The sequence below is a fragment of the Gallinula chloropus genome (assembly GCF_964237585.1).
Source record: "Gallinula chloropus genome assembly, chromosome: 2".
Classification (NCBI taxonomy): domain Eukaryota; kingdom Metazoa; phylum Chordata; class Aves; order Gruiformes; family Rallidae; genus Gallinula; species Gallinula chloropus.
Window position 1 is genome coordinate 89,917,703 of NC_140086.1, and position 20,565 is coordinate 89,938,267.

The window sequence follows — 20,565 nt, forward strand, 5'->3', positions numbered from 1 at the left end:
ACCAAAGCACCGATGGTAACAAAGTTGCAAATCCAAGACTTAAATTCACTTCAGTAAAACTTTTTTTAAACTGTATATAAACTGAGCTAGTGAAAACAAAAGAGCCCAGAAAATCGCTTGTCTCTATTTTCTGAGGGATTGTCTGGGAAATCTTTTTCTTAATTGCCGCACTTGAATGAAAAGACTTCCAATGTGTTTGTCTAACTCGGGCAGGTAGGGAAGATGATGATCTTTCTTTTACAAATGGTTCTTTGAAAGGTGATAGATGATCTAGGAGGGACAAATCAGATAGGAATCTGAAGTCACAGGGCAGCTTTTCCTTGGAGTGGCCGTGTCCTTTTGTTAACATTTAGACGGTTGGTTGTGTGGTTCGTCAGGTTGGGTCAAATGGGTGTATCTGATCTCTGGCAGCAAAAAGCTTTTCCTCTGTGGTGACCAAGGGGTAGCAAAGCCTCTAATCAGGTGAGAGAGTGTGGGTGGACAGGTGCTTTCCTGAGTCCTCCAATAACTTTAAACTCCAGGGCTCTTAAAGGAAGTTTGCACAAAAGTTGCATACAGGGAATTTTTCTTCCCCCCAGCTCTGTTGAAAAGCTGTCCTTTGAAAGTATACCCGTGAATCTGGTAAAGCATAACAGAGCACAGTGGCTTTGTGTTAGAACAAGTCTTTTCTCTGCACTCCCTGTTCCCCCTGCCCCCAATTCCTTTCTTTTGCAGTTTAGCCAGCAGTGTGTGTGCACATAGTTGTGTCTCCTAAAGATACCATCATCTGCAAAACATCTCCTTAAATAAACAGCCCCCTCCTACAAAAGGCAGGTATGTCAGGGATAGGAAGGGTCAGCTCTTTGTTAGATTCTTGCCCCTGCAGTTGGAAATTTCCTGTGTGAGACTGGCCTACATATATATGAGTAGCCTAGCTTGCATATAGAGCGCTAAAAATACGTGCATACAAGCATTTATGTGTGTGTACATATATATGTATGTTCATATATATGGCTTGTTGACCCAAGTTGTAGGCAACCCCTGCTAGACACAAACCAAATAACTCCCCAGCCAGCCTTACAAGAAGGCTGTAACGTATTAAGCGGATGGAGTAAGAGAGATCACAGTTTATTGTTTGCTCTTGGGTTGCTTGCTGAGTTTTGCCAGGGTTGTGAGCGCTGGGATGGATTTGGAAGGTGAAGCAACTGGTAGAAAAGGTCCCTGAAAACACATGAATTAGGGGTGAGCACCTTGGGATCTGCTTGTGAGCATGGGCTTTGGTTGTTGTTTGGTTTTAGTGGGGGTTTTGGTTTGTTTAGGTTTTTTTTAGTGAAGGAGTGTTGGCTTCTGGAATATGGTCCTCTCCATACCTGTTCAGGATCTCACATCTGTGTATATTGGCTACTCTGAAACGTTTTTGTTTCCCAGCGTCACTGGCAGCACATGTCGGTATGCCAGAGAGAGCACGTTGGCACATAGACCACGAGCACACTGAGCTCTTAGGATTACAGCAAGAGCTGCTGCATTTATCTCTGTCTGAACAGAAAGACCCAGGCATTCATTTGAGAGTGCCATGGCAAACATAGGGGAGTATTTATTACCATACTAGTCGCTTGAGAGAGCCAAAGCATTTTGCTGGGGATCTGGGCATGTGAACAAACCCCACTGCGGTACGTGCACTCGAGTCGGTGCATCAAGACGTTGTTTAGAAATCTTGAAAGGAGGGGGGTGGATTGCTGAAGTCTGTAAAACATCTTTAGTTTATATGATGTTACTTGAACAGCAGATAGAAAGATAGGAAAGCAGGACTGGTAAATCACTGATCTCTGCTATTCTGACTGGAACATGCAGAGAGCTTGTAAACATCTGTGTGTTTTTCTTAATATGAAGGGCTAAAATGAGCAGTTATACCTGAGGAATTTCCTCAAATCCAGTAAAGCTGGTCTCCTCTGGCTGAGAGCAGAGTTTAGGTGACTTGTTGTTAAGGAGGTGTATCAGTAAGAGCTATCAGAGGGGTACAAAGGAGGTGATCAGGTGAGCAGATATGTGCACACTTTGTTATTAGCACAGAACTCCTTTGAAAATTTATTTTATTTCTGCAAGTAAAAACCAATAACTGGGGAGATGGGAATGAATATGGGAATGAGGAGGTGGTGTAAGCTGTGCTATGTCCAGGCAGTTGTAGTAATTATGTTTTCCTATTCAACAGCTCAGGATAAAAAGCCAAAATATATTCATTCCCATGCTTGTGTATGTGCCCCCTTTCCTATATGGAAGGGCTAAGGGGATAGTCCTTGTTTTCCTTATTGTCAGGAGGATTTGGAACTACTGGAGGTAGGAGATTTGTCTTGGCAATTTAATCAGTTTCTTATAAGCAGGAGTCCAACAGAGATGTATGAAACCAAAATCTAAAAGAAAATCAAAACTGAAAGGAAGGGTTTGCCAGAGGCCTCTAAAGATACTCTAGTCCAATACCCTGCTAAAGCAGAATAACCTACAGTGGGTTGCACAGAATTGTGTCCAGGTGGGTCTTGAACATCTCCAGAGAAGGAGACTTCACAACCTCTCCGAGGAGGATGTGCCAGTGCTCTGTCACCCTCAGAGTAAAGAAGTTTTTCTTCATGTTCAGATAGAACATCCTGTGTTCCAGTTTGTGCCCACTGCCCCTTGCCCTGTCACTGAGCACTGCTGAGAACAGCCTGGCCCCATTTTCTAGACATCCATCCTTCAGATACTGATAAGCATTGATAAGATCCCCTTTCAGTCTTCTCCAGTCTAAACAGACACAACTTTCTCAGTCTTTCCTCGTATGAGAGATGCTTCAGTCCCCTCAACATCTTTTGTAGTCCTCCAACATAGAATCATAGAATTGTCTTGGTTGGAAGGGACTCTTTAGATCAAGTCCAACCATCACCTTAACCTGCTATCCACCACTAAAACCATGTCTCTCAGCACCACATCTAGCTGTCTTTTAAACACCTCCAGGGGTGGAGACTCCTCCATCTCCCTGGGCAGCCTGTTCCAATGCCTTGTTAACCCTTTCTGTGAAGAAGTTTTGCCTAATATCCAATCTAAAATTCCCCTGGCATAATTTGATGCCATTTGCTCTTGTCCTATCACCTGTCACTAGGGAAAGCAGGTCAGGCCCTACCTCTCTACAACCTCCCTTCAAGTAGCCATAGAGAGCAGCTAGGTCTCCCCTCAACCTCCTCTTCTCCAGAACCCCAGTTCCCTCAGCTGCTCCTCATAACACTTATTCTCCAGTCCCCTCACCAGCCTTGTCATCCTTCTCTGGACACGCTCCCGCACCTCAATGTCTTTTCTGTAGTGAGGGGCCCAAAACTGAATGCAGTACTCATCAGTGCTGAGAATAGGGGTACAGTGACTTCCCTAGTCCTACTCACCACACTGTTCTTAATGCAGGCCAGGATGCTGTTGGCTGCCTTGGCCACCTGGGCACACTGCTGGCTCATGTTCATCTGGCTGTCAACCAACACCCCCAGGTTCTTCTCTGCCAGACAGCTTTCCAGCCACTCTTCCCCAAGTCTGTAACACTGCTTGGGGTTATGACACAAATGCAAGACCCGGCACTTGGCTTTGTTGAACCTCATGCCACTGGCCTTTGCCCATCGATCCAGCCATTCCAGATCCCTCTGTAGGGCCTTTGTACCCTCAAGCAGATGAACACTCCCACCTAACTTTAGTGTCATCTGCAAACTTATTGATAGTGCACTCTATCCCCTCAATCAGGTCATTAATAAAGATATTAAAGAGAACCAGGCCCAGGTCAGAGCCCTGAGGATCACCACTGGTCACTGGCTGCCAACTGGATTTAACTCCATTTACCACAACTCTCTGGGCCTGTTCATCTGGCCAGTTTTTTACCTAGTGAAGAGTATACATGTCCAAGCCAAGAGCAGCCGGTTTCTGTAGGAGAATGCTGTGGGAAACAGTGTCAAAAGCTTTGCTAAAATCCAAATAGAGAACATCTACAGCTTTACCCTCATCTACCTAGTAGGTCATCTTGTCATAGAAGGAGATCAGGTTGGTCAAGCAGGACCTGCCTCTCATAAACCTGTGCTGACTGGGCCAGATTGCTTTATAACTGGACTCTCTCCAGTAGCTCCCTGTCTTCCTTGAACTGGGGAACCCAGAACTGAACGCAATATTCCAACAGCTGCTTTGCAAGGGCAGAGTAGAGGGGGAGGATAACCTCCCTCAACTTACTAGCCACCCTTTTCTTGATGTACCCCAGGATACCATTGGCCTTCTTGGCAACAAGGGCCCACTGCTGGCTTATGGACAGCTTGTCTACCAGGACTCCCAGGTCTTTTCCCACAGAGCTGCTTCCCAGCAGGTCAGCCCCTAACCTGTACTGATGATTGGGGTTATTCCTCCTTTGGTGCAGGACTTGCCCTTGTTGAACTTCATTTGGTTCCTATTCACTGACCTCTCTAGTCTGCCCAGATCTTGCTGTGTGTCAGTGTAGCCTTCTGGTGTGTCAGTCACTCCTCACAGTTTTGTATCATCAGCACATTTGCTGATGATACAATCTGTCCCCTTGTGCAGGTCATTGATGACTGTGTTGAATAAGACTGGACCAAACACTGGTACCTGGGGCACAACACTAGTTACAAACCTCCAACTAGACTTTGGGCCACTGATTGCAACCCTCTGGGCTCTGCCATTCAGCCAGTTCTCAATCAACCTCACTGTCCACTCATCCAACCCACACTTCCTAAGTTTATTTACAAGTATGCTGTGAGAGATGGTGTCAAAAACCTTCCTGAAGTCAAGGTAGGCAACATCCACTGCTCTCCTGTCATCCACCCAGCTGGTCATGCCATTATAGAAGGCTATCAGATTGGTCAGGGAACTTATTTGTTATTGTGGGAAGCTGTGAAATTTCTTTCTGCCCCTCCAAAGACCAGTGTGCTCTTTGCCCAATGTACACGCTTGTCTGCATTTGAATCCTATTGTGGTCTTCTGTGGTCCTAAGGAGATGAGGGCAAAACATCCCATTATCTTTGAACCCTGTAGTTGGTGTTTCTCACTTCTCCAGTTTGACCTGACACCCTTCTTGCAACGGGTGCTGCCGACAGCCAGAAAAGATGCCTTCTCCCTGCCTGCTTAACAGGTCCCAATGGTGTTCTCCCTTCAGTGAGAAGACAGGAGAGCATCTCTTTCACATCAGTTGTGCGAAAACCTCTCTGATTTTTCAGGTTATTTGTGAGTATTGGCAAGGGTGGTGTTTGTTAAGCAGCAGCTGGTGTGTGAGACTTCTCCACAGGAGTTTTCTTCAAAACCTGAATGTTTTTCTCTTGATGAAACATCTGTGGTGGTGAAGAGGAAGAATAACCTGAATAAATCAGTCTGACTGGCATGCAACATCCTTTCTAAACTTTGAACAGACAAAAACTCTAGAACTTATTTATCCATTTTTGTTCGTGCTGAATTAAATGCCACTGATTTCAAGTTGTTCCTTGCTTTCTGTGTCAATGAAAGAACTTCTAGTAACATTTTACCAAGTGAGTAAAAGGGTAGTAAAATACAGTGGATAAATGCCTTCAAAAAATCAAGAACTTGCTTATTAGGTTGTTTGTCTCTGGACGACCGGATAGCCTAGCATCTGGCAGTGTCTGAAATTTATATCCAGGTACTTTTAAGATACAAAGGAGAGAACGTTTCACTTTGAAGTGGTGAACTGAACCCTGGAGCAAACTGGAGGTACACTGGTCAATTCCTCATTCCTCGGAATCCAGATCAGAGGACTTTCTAGGAAAAAAAATAGTTAAATGTGAACTTTTGATTAATAATAGCATGAAATATAATAATTTACAAGATATTGGAGGTCAAAAGCAGTAGTCTGGAAGTTTTTCTTTACATAAGGGCTATACTTATATGAATGAAATCTCTTCAGTCTTGGGCAGACCAAAGCCAAACAAAACCACAGGACAATTAAATCCAGGTTGAGAAGCAGGAATTTCAATCGTATTATACACATTCCTACTTGAAATCTGTGAATTTTCTTTATTGCTTGTTTGGATTTGAGGCTATATGAGTAAAAACCTTTCCTTTTAGTGTCTTGTAGCATCCAGTAAGTTCCCAGTTATTATCGAGGGGATGTGAAGCCAGAGGTGTAGCATTAGGTGATTAACACTAAACAACAGGGCCAATTCTTTGCAACAACAGACATATTCTAGTTTAGTATCAGTCCAAACAGAGGTTAGTGGCAAGATCAAATCTCCCAGCCTCTTACAAAAAAAAAACAACCCAGGGCTAGTAACAGCTTCACCCAGGGATCTTAAGCTCATTCTGGTTATCTAGAAGATGAACTCTGTCCCACAGAGCATGGATGGGCACTATGTGAGAAGCTCTGGAGACTCTCCATCATTGCTGAAAGCTCCTTTCCTCCCCTTGTTTTCAGGAGAGCTGCAGGCGTGCTTTGTGTTTGCAAGTTTTTTGTCTCTTGATACTGCAGCATTGCTACAGTATCTGTTGCACAAGGGTGCTCCTGGAGTGACAGGACTTCTGTGTACAGTAGGCTGTGATCCAGCCAGCAGTCCTCTCAAATCACTGAGTCACATATAAGCCTTCACCTTTCCCATAATACAAAGTGTAGACAACTGCAAGGACCTGCCAAATTCAATTTATTAGGAAGGAAAGTTTTAAGCAGCGTACAGGAAAGCACCACTGGCCCACATCAGAGAAGCATAAACAGAGAATAAGCCTTGAGTTTTTTGGTATGGGAAGCCTGGAGATATGAAACATCATTCAGTGACAACTACGAGTTGTTCATGTGTGAGTGGATTATTATAAGGCTGAAATGAGACTCCTGAGGCATCAAAATAACACCAAAAGCAATCTTGGAAAAGGTGGGAGTGGTGCTGCATGCTCTCATCACTTTCACAAAAATACATCTTCAAGGAAGAGAATGTATTAAGAATTGCTGAGCCTTTGGAAGGAAGCAAGCACCTCAGGAAAAATTTTATAAAAGGAGCTAACTTGACAAGACAAAATCAACTCTCCTACTTGACCTAAACCAATAATATTTGCAGCGTACTTTACCTTTAGAAGTGTCCTGTTTGCTGTCTGGATGCTCATCATCATACTTCTGCTTGAATTGACTTGTGCTGTGGACTTTAATGACATCTCACTTGTTTGTCCCTGTAGTGAATTTTGCTTGTGGGTATTACTCCAGACACTTGAAAGTTGCTTTGAATTTCTCTTTCTGCAGCTTGGAGATTTAATTGCTGTGCTTTGAGTGGATTTACTGGAGGAGGGGAAAACTTCATGGTTTAAAACTGAAGGCACCCTCCACCTGCTTAAATTAAAATACATGATGTGGCAACTCAGAAACAATTAATTTTAATAATAATATTGGTTTAGTTATTTGAGAGGCAAGTGTGTGTGGCAGTGTGCATGTCAGATTTTGCAGCTGTTTGTCGTCAGGTGTGATTTGATGCAGATGCTCAGCTGATTTTGCTGGGGCTTGGCTGACTTGGATGGACTGAAGTTTGTCGTGGCTTCTCCTTTGAAACTTCAGTAAGACCTTTACTCAGCTGCACTGATTATACATGCCTTTTCTTCTTGTGCTTGCCATGGTCTCTTCTTTCCCATTTGAACAAGACAGAGTGCTCTCCAAGTGCCGTGTTTGTGTACCTTACTAGCTCCAGATTTTGACTTCCAACATATAGTTGCAAAAGCAAACTAAAGATGAGAAAGATATTTTGGCTGTAAAGGTGAACGTGTTTGAATGAGCAGCTCGGCTTAGTGTTCAGATTTGCTGAAGTAGAGGGGTTTTATTTCCCCCTTCTCTTGTCCTACCACCTTCACATCTGTATGCAAGAGATGTGCATCTTCCACCACTAGCTGCGGTGGAGATTCTGACTTTCTTGTTCTCAATAGGGAAAGGAGGGGGGTTGTTTATCACTGCACCCCATCTAGAGAGTCTGGCCTGCTAATGTTGCTTATGAATTCAAGTGTGAGAATATATTTCACAGCTCATATGTGAGTTTGCTACTTTGACTGTTGAGTTCTTGTGGCTGCTGGTGATGCAATCGTGTTGGGAAGGTGCAGCTCCAGGCAGAGCAACTTTTCTTTGAACTTGTCCTGCTACAGCTATTAAAAATAGGTCAGGGTAGAAAAAAAAAAAAGGTCTAGTTTTCAAGAGTATATTAAGCTAATCCATCTTATTTTGTAGGCTGCTACATGGTCAAGACAATAGTGATAGTGTCTGTCTTATGAACACTAACAATTTTACTCAGAACCAGTTGGAGGTATAAAATACTGTTTCTCACACTCCAGGTATAGAAGGGTTAAGAATCTGATGTTTCCCATCACTAATTCCTTCTTTCCTTTTCTTCCTCCCCACCCACCAAAAAAGAAAACAAAACACCCCCAAAAAAACCCAAAACAAACTAAAAAAAAATCCCTAAAACAGAAACCAAAATCAACGGTCTGGCTGCCAGCTCCTGGCTTTGTTTAATTAATTACTTTGCACAATGATAAATGAAAAAAGAAATCCCACAATAACAAATCAAGCTAGGCAGGTAAGCAGAGATTTCAGAGATATAAAGGAGGATTATTATAATCTAAATCAGTGCATGAAAATAATAAATACTGGATGGCAGAGAAATCTACTGTTTAGAGCTCCTGTCTAAATGATATTAAGGATATTGATTAACCATAATGATAAATGGATAACTTATGTGAGACTTGAATGCAAGGAAGAAGTACTTCTTTACGTTGGGTTGTACTTTTGCCCTGGTCCAAATCAGTGTTACATAAATGAGTTTAGATGAGTTGGTTTCATTTCTATTTGTGGAAGTTGTATCTCACAGTTTCAATGTTTTACATTGCCTCTATCTTCATGGAAGTGCAAGCCAATTTTTTCAGAAGTATCCAAGAAATGTAAGAGGCTCGAGATCCACAAAGTGTGGGATCTAGATGCTTTCATTATGAGGCTTGTGAAAACCTTACCCAAGTCCTTTTCCCATTTCAGAGGAAAATACTTTAGGGTGGTGGAAGACATTTGTGCTGCCTTCCATCGTGTTCACCAATGCTAATTAGAGGGGAAAAAACACACGAGAAAATTTTTGTCATCTTATATGAACTCAGAACCATGTGTGTGATTTTCCTTCAATGGGGTCTGGGATGCAGGTACAGAGGATAGAAGGAAGCCAGGCATATTAGTGCATGCTGCAGAGATTCATACTCTGGTCCAGAGGAGGTCATGTAACTTGGGATGTCTTTAGCTTTGTTATTTGGGGCTCTGTGGCAGCTAGGGTAGCACTGCTCAGAGTCATGGGTGAAAAGGATGAGTCTGTGAGACATAACAAAAAGCCAGGTAACTCTTTCTTCTTCCAGAGAAGTAGAAAACAAATGCATTCCCTGCAGTTGTTAGCAAAAGCAAATAGAGGTTTCTAGAGAATGGGATTGTCCCAGTACTCTTTGTTTATCATGGAGCTGGTATGAAGCTCTTCAGTTGTGCTGGTTGTGGTTACCTCAGAATGATGTGAGCGCTGACAACAGTCCAGTTTGGGGCCACATCAATAAGTCACTGATGCCTTCTTAAGTAATTTTCAGAGTTGGTGGTGTATTAGGGTGCACTCAGGTGACTTGAGGAAGCAGCCCTCTACTTGACCATCTGCTTTTAACTGGTAATAAAAAAATATTTATTTACTGGAGTAATTTTTAGAATATGCCACTATTTTTCCTTTCCAAATTTAAAGCATCTGGTGTCAAAAAAACCCCAATGAAAAAACAGACTCAACACCCCTTTGCCCGTATGACTGCAGAACGTGTGTTTTCAGCGAGGATGTGTTTTGCTAGAAGCATAATCCAAAGGTACTTTCCAGAAACGCCAGCAACGGTTTGACGCATTGCTTTAATTTGTTGTGGCTGTTATGGTTTCTGTGATATTTTCAAGGCTCCCAAGGGATGACCCTGACCTGTGTTTGAGCTCGGCCAGTTCAGGCATCTTTTTGGTAGGGCTGGCAGAATTAAATTTGCTGGCCCAAGGTAAAAGAGCTAATGCTTGTCTGCTCCTGCCACCAACCTGGGGAAGTGCCCTGGAGTAAACCTGGGCTGGCTGCCAGTCCTTCTTTGTGTGATGAGAAAGTCAGGGAAAGTAACGGCTGTTTTGGGAAGGCTACTTTTCCCCCCCCGCCCTCATAGCTCCTGCATGATGGTAATTTGTACCCCTCTGTACTCCCTCTCCTTGCCCACAGCAGCATATTTGGCTTTCCCAGGCTCTGGCTTAGGCAGCTGCGAGGAGTCGCTGCCTTAAGCATCTCCCTTTATTACCTAAGATGAGTGAAAACACTTGCTAATCCTCACCACACCACCGATGTCTTGAAAAGGCTTGGAGGAGTTGTGTTGCATAGCATGACTGTATCCTGCCCCAGAAGCTTTGGTATGCTCATGTCTTCTCACTCACCTGCAGAAGGCATGAAGGGGAGGCTTGTGCAACAACAGTGCTGTGGAAAGAGCTAAACGTGGGGATTCTTAACCTTTTTCCAAACTCCTAGGTTGTCCCAGAACATCCATTGCCCCTTGGATATCTGGGGAAGAGGGAAAGAAAACTGAGGCGAGTTTCCTGCCAGTAATTATTTTACATAGGTTAAACAGAGGAAAACTTGAGGGAGGGGAAGGCAGTGCAGAGAATGATCTCACTGAGGCAGAGACAAAACGCAGAAGCCAGAGCCTTGCTTGGAGCCAGCTGGCCCCTTAGCTGGCCTGCTATAGGGCCCTCTCCAGCTGAAAATCAGCCTGCTGTACTTTTCCCCTTTAATTTGAGACAAAGAAAGTGGCTGAATTTGGATGGCACGGCATGGGCCCCGTTTCCAATTTGTGTATTGAAGGCTCCTGCGTGAGTGAGTCCAGAAACAGCAAAAGTACAACTTCATCTTGCCTTGGCCTTGGAGGCTTGGCTGTCTGGGAGGCTGCCTTCCAGGGGCTTTTCAGCAAACAATAGATCATGAAACAGAGTTAATGGTTCTTAATTGAGCAGATCTCCCCTGGAATGAGTGGATTGTTTACTGCTTTGCAGCCCACAGACTTTGACCCAGCATTTGTTTTTGGATTCCTATTTTCTCTGAAGAAAAAACTTACAGAAAAGGAAAACAAACATAAATTGTAGAGTAAATTTTGAGCTGAATTCTGCTCCCTAGTGCTTTTTCGATGTTTCTGGAGGATTACAAAGGAACAAGGAAATTTTCTGGGTGTAAAAAGTTCTCACCAAGCATAGCATCAGCCTGCCTAACTTCCATTCTGCATTTCTCTCCAGCATCTAATCTATAGGATATGGAAGAAAGAGGTACAAGTGTGCCGAGTACCATCAGAGCTTGGCAGGTCTTTCAGAGCCATTCCCACTCATCACCAGCTCTGAGGTGGATGGCTGATCTTGGAACACACGCAGAACATGACTTCCTAGTTTGGAAGTGGGATTGGATCTTTAGAGCGTTTATTGCAATTCGTTGAGCATGAGAAAGAAAAGCGGACAAGGAGAACAGAATAGGGGGAAATAGAATTTGTATGATCGAAATACCACAGTTTTGCATAGAAAACCTTTTATTTGCACTAGAAATATGGACGAATGTGAATATTAATCTGCCTGACGTGGTGCAGGGTTTTTCATTTCTGCCATCCCCAAGACCATGAGAATCAAAGTTCCCCATTACCCCAAACGATCTAGACAATAGGAAACAGATAATGGGACATTTCTGTCACCACTAAGGAGGGCTCCCGTTAAATTGCTTGTAGGTCTTTGGAAAGGTCACTCGGAGCTTAAGCAACCCCCTGTTGTTTGACAACATCAGAGCTCAAACACCGCGATCCTGGAGAACTCTGCTCTTTGAAAAAGGGGGATGTTTAATTACCTTTTGAAAGCTGGCAGCAGGACAGGATGCAAGGATGTTTTCTTTCTTTTGTGTCAGCTGAACAAGTTACTATTTTGGTACTTGAGAGCAAGTAACCCACCGCACTAGAGGAGACTGTCCCTTCCTCTGACCTGCTGTTGGGAGAAAAGCAAAGGCGGGAGGATATTAGTGAAGGTGAGCGTGCTGCAGGAAGGAAGCCTCGACACAAGAATGTTTCTGGGAGGGGAGGCAGAGGCTCCCGATGCCTTTCTTGATGCCGCATTGGCACGTCGGTCTGTTCACCTCTAAATGTACACATATTTATTGGCCTTGCTTTGCAGGAAGGCATCGCGGCAGTTGCAGGAAATCGACTGCTGTCCCTTTAATGAAATTTGCTTTCATCATCAAAGGAACTGGCAAACTGGTTGCAGGAGTTTTAATTTTAAAAATTGCAATGCATCTGCTCCCTCCCAGGGGCAGTCTTTCCCAGTGCTTTGTTTTTGCTCCTCAACTATATCTCTTTTTCTTTTTTTTTTTTTTTTTTTTTTTTTCCAAGCGTTTTGGAGTTGTGGCATCTAAACAAGCTCAACAGAAACCGTGCCTCAGGGAGAAACATCCTCCTGAGTAACTGAAAATAAACTTGGATGGCATGCTTTGTGTGTTACCCGCGTTCAGCTGTGCACATGGTGGGAATGGAGCGTTAGACGTGGTACCTGCCACGGTAAAGAGAGTGTAAATGCATGTGTCACATATGCTTGTGGTAAACATGAAAGAGATGTGTACGAGGAAAAAACATACTTTGGTTGGGGTATCTTCAGATAAGCCTGTCTGAGAGGTGGAGCATACCTCATCCGAACTTCATGTGCAGTACCTGCAGTAGGAGCAAGTTCTCACTGTGCTTGCCCTTTGTGGAAAACGCTGGGGAACGTTGCTTTTGCAAACTGGAACGGGCGTGGTATTTTCTATGCTGATTTGGGTAGTGGAAGACTCTGGCTGCCTAGTCCGGGGATTTAGGAAGATAAAGGACAATTGTCAATCAGGATGTGGAACAGCTAGGGCATAAGATAAGGGGAAACACTCTCAGCTGCGTAGCAGTAAAATAAAGGCAAGCCGGAAGGTCCCCATTTGGGTTCAATGGGCCCAGACAATACAAAGATACGCAACAGTTAAGGGCTGTGTAAGGTGAACAGCAGTAACTTAGAAAGATATAGCATTTTGCTCGGTAAGCTCATGAATATTATTTTCTTCACCAAGGGGAAGCAGGAACCTGCCAGACACGGGATGTGCAATGTGTATTATGTTATGCTCTGTTGTGAGGTAAGCTGCCTCGGTTAAGCCTATAAACCTTGGAGGTACCTAATTCATGGGTAAACAAGGGAGGGCTTTCAGACGGGAATAGGGTATAAAGTGCTGCTCACTCAGACCACAGGTGTGCTTACTTCACTAGCACACCCGCTCCTGCAAGAACGTCTAATAAATTGCTGCTTCACTAGTAGGGCTACTGCGAGTCCTTTCTTAGGACCATTGACATTTCTAACACCTTCCTTTCTTCAGCATTCACAGGGATTTCTTTTTGTTGCCTTGGTGAAAGGGTCTGGTTCAGCAGTGCCCCAGGGGTGAATGCAAAATCTAAAGCAGGTTTGTATTACCCAGGGCATGTTGCTCAGTCTGCAGACACACCAGCTCAGTGAACAGGAGGAGTTTGGGCTTACTGAAGGTTTAGTAGGGCAGGTGTAGCCTTGTGCAGACACGGTGGTTGTAGGAAATGAAAGGCTAGATAGGAACAAAAGTTGATGCTATACCTGCAAGGTGTTTATCCATGGTATGATATATTTGATGCTGGAGTGGAAGAATCTGCTCTAGTTCTGTTGTATCCATGGGTTTATCTATTCATTGTGGGCAAAGTACGTGGTCTTTCTGGATTCTGTTCTTCAACTGTGTACTGATTTTGGCTGGAATAGAGCAAAGTTTCTCCATAGTAGCTTGTATGGTGCTCTGTTTTGGATTTGAGATAAAACCAATTTTGTTAATACAGGGATGTTTGTGTTACTGCTGAGCAGCGCTCACACAGAGCCAATGTTTTCTGTTCTCACACTGCCCCACCAGTGAGTGGGATGGGGGTATACAAGAAGCTGAAAGGGGAAACAGCTGGGACAGCTGACCCCAACTGACCAAAGAGATACCCCATACCATAAGGTGCCATGTTCAACAATAAAGATTGTGGGAAAGGAGGAGGGTGGGGGTAACATTCAGAGTGATGGTGTTTGTCTTCCGAAGTTATGTGTGGTGGAGCCTGGCTTGCCAGGGGATTGCCTGCCCATGGAAATGGTGAATGAATGAATGTCTTTGTTTGCTTTGCTTGTGCATGCAGCTTTTTGCTTTACCTGTTAAACTGTTTTATATCAACCCACAAGTTCTTGCCCTTTTAGCCTTCTGATTCTCTCCCCTATCCCCCTGTGGTGACAGTGAGCAAGCAGCTTTGTGGGCCTTAGCTGTCTATTGGGGTTAAACCACAGCAGGCTGGTAGACCACAATGTTCAATGGCTGTTGCTAATGTTTTGGAGATCTATTTACACAAGTAGCCCAGAGTTCCTGTGTCTTCAGTAGCCATTGTCTCTGGTGCTATGGTTAGCTTTGCTGTGGCCAGGCAAAGCCAGTGATTAATAATTTAAGCACTATTAAGAAAGGTCAGCTATGCATCACCTTTTCATCATCCTTTATGTACTGCATGCATGCAATGACCGGTCTTGGAGGCCCCAGGCATGATAGGTCTTGGCAGTCTGGACATGGCCACACCTGAGCTTGCTCAGCTGGACTCCAAGGTCAGTTTGGAAACCCCAATCCAAACAGATGCTCATTATGCTTGGAGGTGCTGTTAGTGTTCTTACTGAAAACTGTTCTGCTGATGGTCATTTTTGGCTGGTATGAAGCAAGGTCTGGAACTAGTCTGAAGCATGCAGTGGTTGGGCTGTGTATATCCCTGAACTGGAAATGTGGCATTTGCAATGCCTAGATGATTAGGTTTAATGCCACATATTAGACAGGTGAGCAGTGCTAATTACATACTGAAAGAATTCTGCAGTGATAATAGGTGGAAACAGGCATGTGATATATCTCCAGACTGTTGTTGCTGGCCAGTGCTAGTGCAGATTTATTCTTTCTGGTACTGTGCAACTTTGGCTTCATGCCCCTGTGAAAGTATAGTTTTCTTCAAGTCCTCTGCAAATATCACTGAGAAAAGGAAAAAATCTCAGCACCTGACAGTATATATTGCATCCCATGTGCCACACATCTGATCAAGAGGTGCTGTAATTATGTAAGAGGAGTTGTCCTCTAGCATTTAAAACATTCTGTGTGACACCTATTCTGGGTGTTACAGACTAGTCTTCCATATATCCTCTTCATCTAAAGCCTAGCTTAACAGGAAGGTTTGAATCTTGATTGTCCTCTGAACAAGGATATACCCCCCTACCACATCCTAGCTGGAAATTCTTGCATTTAAATTTGTTTCTGACAAAGTGGCCGTGTAAGTAAAGTATTCCTGCTTTGCCATGCACACTAACGATTTTGTGATGGCCCTGTTTGACAACTAATTGGCTTCTTACCAAAAGTGAAAACAATAGACACCTATTTTCAGCTGGGAAAGCCACACTCAGTGTGTTCCCTGGCCAAGATAAAGCACCGAAGCAGCATGACACAAAGTGCTCCAAGCTCTGTCTATGGCTTTTCTTTTTTAACAGATCTGCTGATCAACTTACATCCTTTTCTCCCACATCTTGTCTCTTTTAAGGCGTTGACTACTGGCTGAAAGTATGCTTTCCTATCCTCCGTGGTTTTCTTTTGCTCTAGTGCAGTGTCTGTGTGTGTATTGCTGCTTGAGAACAGACATGGAACTGTGCGTGTTACTAGTACAGGAGATATGTGGTCACTGCCTGGGTGAGAAGTTGGGAAGTTCTGAGGTGATGAAAAAGATGTTGCTAGCTGGACTAAATATGAAACCTTGGAAAAATGTTTGATGTGTCTTTAGCTACTGTTGTTTCCTGGGTGCATACTTTTGCTATGTTTAATATATGGAAACTGGTTAGAATAAATCAGATCGCTAGAAAGATTACCCATACTTGAAATGCTAACTGTTGTAGTTGACAGAGGAGTGGTAGCTTACCTAGACATATGTCAGTGAGTAAAAAGAGAAGAGTCATTCAACCTTTGCACGCTCACACAGATGTGTTCAAACTATACTTCTCAGATGTTACTAAAGTTGGAAAAGATTTTAAAAATCTTTGTGGGATGAAAATGTGTATGCTTGCTCTAAGTCAGAATATTTTACCACTTTTAACTAAATGCAGCAGTCCCTATTAAACTCAGTCCAGGCAAGATGTATAAGTACAGAACCAAAACCCAAAATCAAAACAGTTCCTGCTCCAAGCTTCTTTTGCACAATCTGTTCTTCAATTTAAGTTTCCTTCCCTAGTAAAACAGTCTTAATATGTAACGATTGCCCCTTTTGCCCTTGCCACTGGCTTTGCCTTCACCAGCTATAACAGCACGCGAAGGAGATGCTTTTGAATCTTCAGGCTTACAAGCTTCCCAGAGTTTACATAGCTATGAGTCTCCTAGATACAGCAGATCAGAAAATGCTTCATAAGGAGGCATGGCTGCATCCCACCACCCAAGGCTCCCTGGCAGGTGGGCAGAGCATGCAGTGTTCCTGCCATCCAGTTGTTTAGGATTGTTTATCTTCCACTCCTTAAGTTTTGTTTAGTCAGTGGTGATGCTTAAGATACAACTGGTTTTGACTTCCAGGTAGACAAAGCCTATGGAGCAACCAGAAGGAATCCCAACCATTTGTTGCTGCCAGAGTGCTAAATAAACAGTAGCAACACCTACGTGTGTGGGTGGCAATTAACGACATCAATCAACCAGATCAGCTAGCAAAGCCTTTCCCCCCCACCCCTTTCCTTTTGTTCCCTGTCTCCTCCCATCTGCTTGTTTCCTGGTTGTTGCTCCTGCTGGCAGTAGAGCTGGTGCTCAACTAAGCAGTAGGTCAAATGCCATAACGTGGTTGGGTTACGTAAACCTTGTGCCACCTCTTCTCTAATAGCCTGATCGTTTAATGCTCTCTGCTCTATTTAGGCTATCTTTGAGCATGGATTTTTTCTCTTTCTGGATTCCTTAGAGAAATTGAGCCAAACCTACTGCCTGCGTGCTTGTAGACTTGTGTGTGCCTGTCCATCTGAACAACCCTCCTGGGAACTTCTGAACTCATTGCTCTAGCTAAATTTGGTGGAGGAGTAGAGTTTTTAAAGATGCTAAGTTCCAGCAACATTTCCTGAAATAAACGTGCAGAGAAGAAAATAAGTTAGTTGCAGGGAAAGGTACCATCACAGTTTAGTTGATTAGGCAGTTGTAATCAATGTGGAAGAGAGTCTATATGAGAGATGGAACCATGGGAAAATCATCCTTCAAAGCCTGGATAAGCATCAGTGGCCTGTGAGAGAAAAGTCTGTAGTTTGTTTTCCAGGCTTCTGTTCCTTATATACCTGCTGTTTGGTTTTTGGCTGGTTTTTTTGTTTGTTTGTTGGGTTTTGTTTTGGGTGGGGTTTTTTTGTTTGTTTAAATAGAGGGGTGATTAAAAATTTTAATCAAAGCAAAAAAGTTTGGAAAGATACCATTCTTTCTCTTAAAATTGGAGGAGTATTTTCCCAGTCCTCCAAATGTTTGTTTGTTTGTTTCTTTGTTTTAACTAGATGTTAGGCAAAGACTTGCTGATGTAAAATGGTAGAGATTGCAGGAACTGGTACTTGCAGAAAAATACTGACTCCAAGCCAATAGGTGGAGTGACAGTGGCAGCTGATGGAGAAGTAAAGGTCACCAACTGGAGGAACTGGATACTTCTTTGAAGACCTGGCTCCTGCCAGATACCGGTTTGCCCAGAAGTTTAAAACATTGAGTAGCAACATCTTTATTTCTTGGTGGGTTATTAGTTTAAAATGCAAAAATCTTTATGTGGAGAATGTAATTAAGTATTAAGAAGACCAAATAATCTCAAGACTTAGAACAGTGCTTGATTTTTCCTTCCCTCCATGCTATTTCACTTTCCTTCATTTTTGACCTCATAATGGGATGTTAGGCTTTATTTTTTGGTTTTTTTTTTGTTACAATATCTATGCTGTCATTTTTCCTGGAGCTGGATGCCACCATTAGTAGAATCAAGATCATGTCTGTGTGTGATCTAGTAGGATTGAGCTCTCTTTTTAAGGTACCTTTCCTCTAGCCCTGATTCTACTTCTGTGTTGTAAACCTAATGAAGAGCCATCTGTCAGGACTTACATTTGGGTTAAAGAAAGTATGTAGCATAAAAATGTCCTGAAGTTGTGCTTGCTTGCAGAAAACTGTGGCTGTACCAAGCCAGACTACAGGTTCTCCTAGCTTTGAATCCTGTCTCTGAAGGGATTAAATGTGAGTGCCTAAGGAAAGAATGTACAGATAGGGCAAGGAAGCAGTGATGCTCTCCCAACCTCCTGTGATTTGTGGTTGTGAGACTTCCTGAACTAGAGGTGAAATCTTTCTATAATTACACAATGCTATGGAAAATTCCAGTTGTAAAGCAGCTTTTATTTGCATATTATAACATTAATTAATTATCCCTTCAATTCTCCCATACTTACCAGGAAAGAGCTGTCTAAGCTGTTTTATCTCCCTGGTGGTGGTAATTGATTACCACATAGTAGCCTAAGAAATACCAGAACAAGAAGAAAACATGCAGGAAATGTGCAGGTGGGAATTTTTTGCCATCATCTGTAGCTCAGTAGATAATGGTTTATTTCCATGCAGACTAAAAGCTGTGAGCAGTCTTAACTTGTCTTCAGTATTCATGCATCTTTTGCATAAACTTAGGCCAGTTTTGCAGCCAACCTGATTTGTGGGTATTCTGAAAATGTAAAATTATGGTATTATGTGGTCTTTTTATGAAGCTGGAGGTATAGTGCAGAGCTTCACTTGGTAGCTCAAACTCATGAGAACCTCGTACTTAAGCTAGAAGACTCAGGGTGCATGTTCCCATCCAGCATGCAACTGAAGGAGAGTTTCATGCTAACCTCATCTGCCATGCAGCTGTAACAGACAGTTTGTCTTGAGGGCCTGGAGAAATCATTTCTCAGTAGCTCACAGGTTATTTTTGAAACTCAATCCATTTAATTTCTTTAATGGCATCAGCAGCAATTGACATTGTGGAACATTGTGGACTTGCAATACAGTACACACTAGCTTTTAGTATATTAAATAGTTCACTTTAACTCTGTCTTAAAATGGAATCCTCTTGTGTCGTTCATTTGATGTTCATTACATAAGAAACAACCGTAAAACATGACCTTAGTCCTTGGCCCTAGTGGAAAGCATATTGAATAAAAATCTCTCTTCATTGTGGTCCTTGGCATCAACAGGTTTAATTTAGTGAATTTAGAGTTGAAGTTTATTCCTGTGTGACTCATAACAAAGGCTGCATGTTCCTCAAAGCCTTAAAACTTCACTAGAGAGAAAAAATATCATGGATTAAAATACCTGGTCCAAAACACAGGAACCTCTCTGTCTACTCTTTAGATTTAACAGTAGATCCAGTTAATGCTACAGGGAGAAATAACATGGCCAGATGAAAAGTGAAGTAAAAGAGACTGTAGCTAGGAAATTCCAGGTTTTCATCTCTTCAGTGCTTTGTTATAATGTCAAATAAAATGTCCGTTGTTTTTCCAGTGATTTGTAAAATTTCAGTAGTTTGTTACTCCAGATCAAATCTGTAGACAGACATCTAGCCCAGCTTGACTGGAAATGGCTTAAGCACTTGGTATGATATTTTGGGCTCAATTTGCTATTCAGAGTTCAAGTTAAAAAAACAAACAACAAAACAGCAAAAATCCCCATGCAAAACAGACAAAACCCCCCACCAAACCAATAAACCTCTGGTTTAAGAATAGCTTCAATCACACACAGGCTCAGCAACTGTTTTGAAGGAATATTGCATCTGTGTTAAATAAACTCTTACAGTACAGGAATTAGTTGTTGACAAAATTTATAAAACCACCTACATGACAAAGATTTAGCAGGTTTTGTCCAGTGACTCTGCAGTTTCCTCCTGTCTTGGAAATGAAGGGCTACCAGAAGCCGACAGTAATTAAGTTGGCCAGGTTACGTTATCAGCCCTCCTACTCTTCTTTCCTTGACTTGCAGTTCTCTTCAAATGCCTTTGGGATGCCTTCTCCCCTTGCTCTTCACTGTACTTTTTAGGGTCATGTGTTAAGTAAAGAATTTAGGGTCTCCTGTCTGTAGCCCAACCTGTTGGGCTGACATACTGCTGAACTAGCTTTTCTTATACTGAGTTTTCTCACCAAAATTAGATGAAGCTGCTTCCACAAAAAGGTTGATTTGCTTCAATGATTGACATGAAGGTGAACAGGAGATTTGAAAGCTTCAGAACAGAAATCCCTTTACAAAAGCAAACACATTCTGCTTTTTACAAAATTAGCTTGTCCAGCTCTAGCAGGGATTAACATTTTTTTTGCAATTCAGAAGATGGTGTATGGAAAAAAAAGAAATTATTCATGGTGTTATTAACAGCTACCAGTGCAAAAGAAAAGTAGATTATGCCATTTTTCATTTAAAAGAAAAATAACTTACATTTGCATTCTGATGTCAGTGGTGTAATTTTACTATGTTCAACTGTTAAAATATA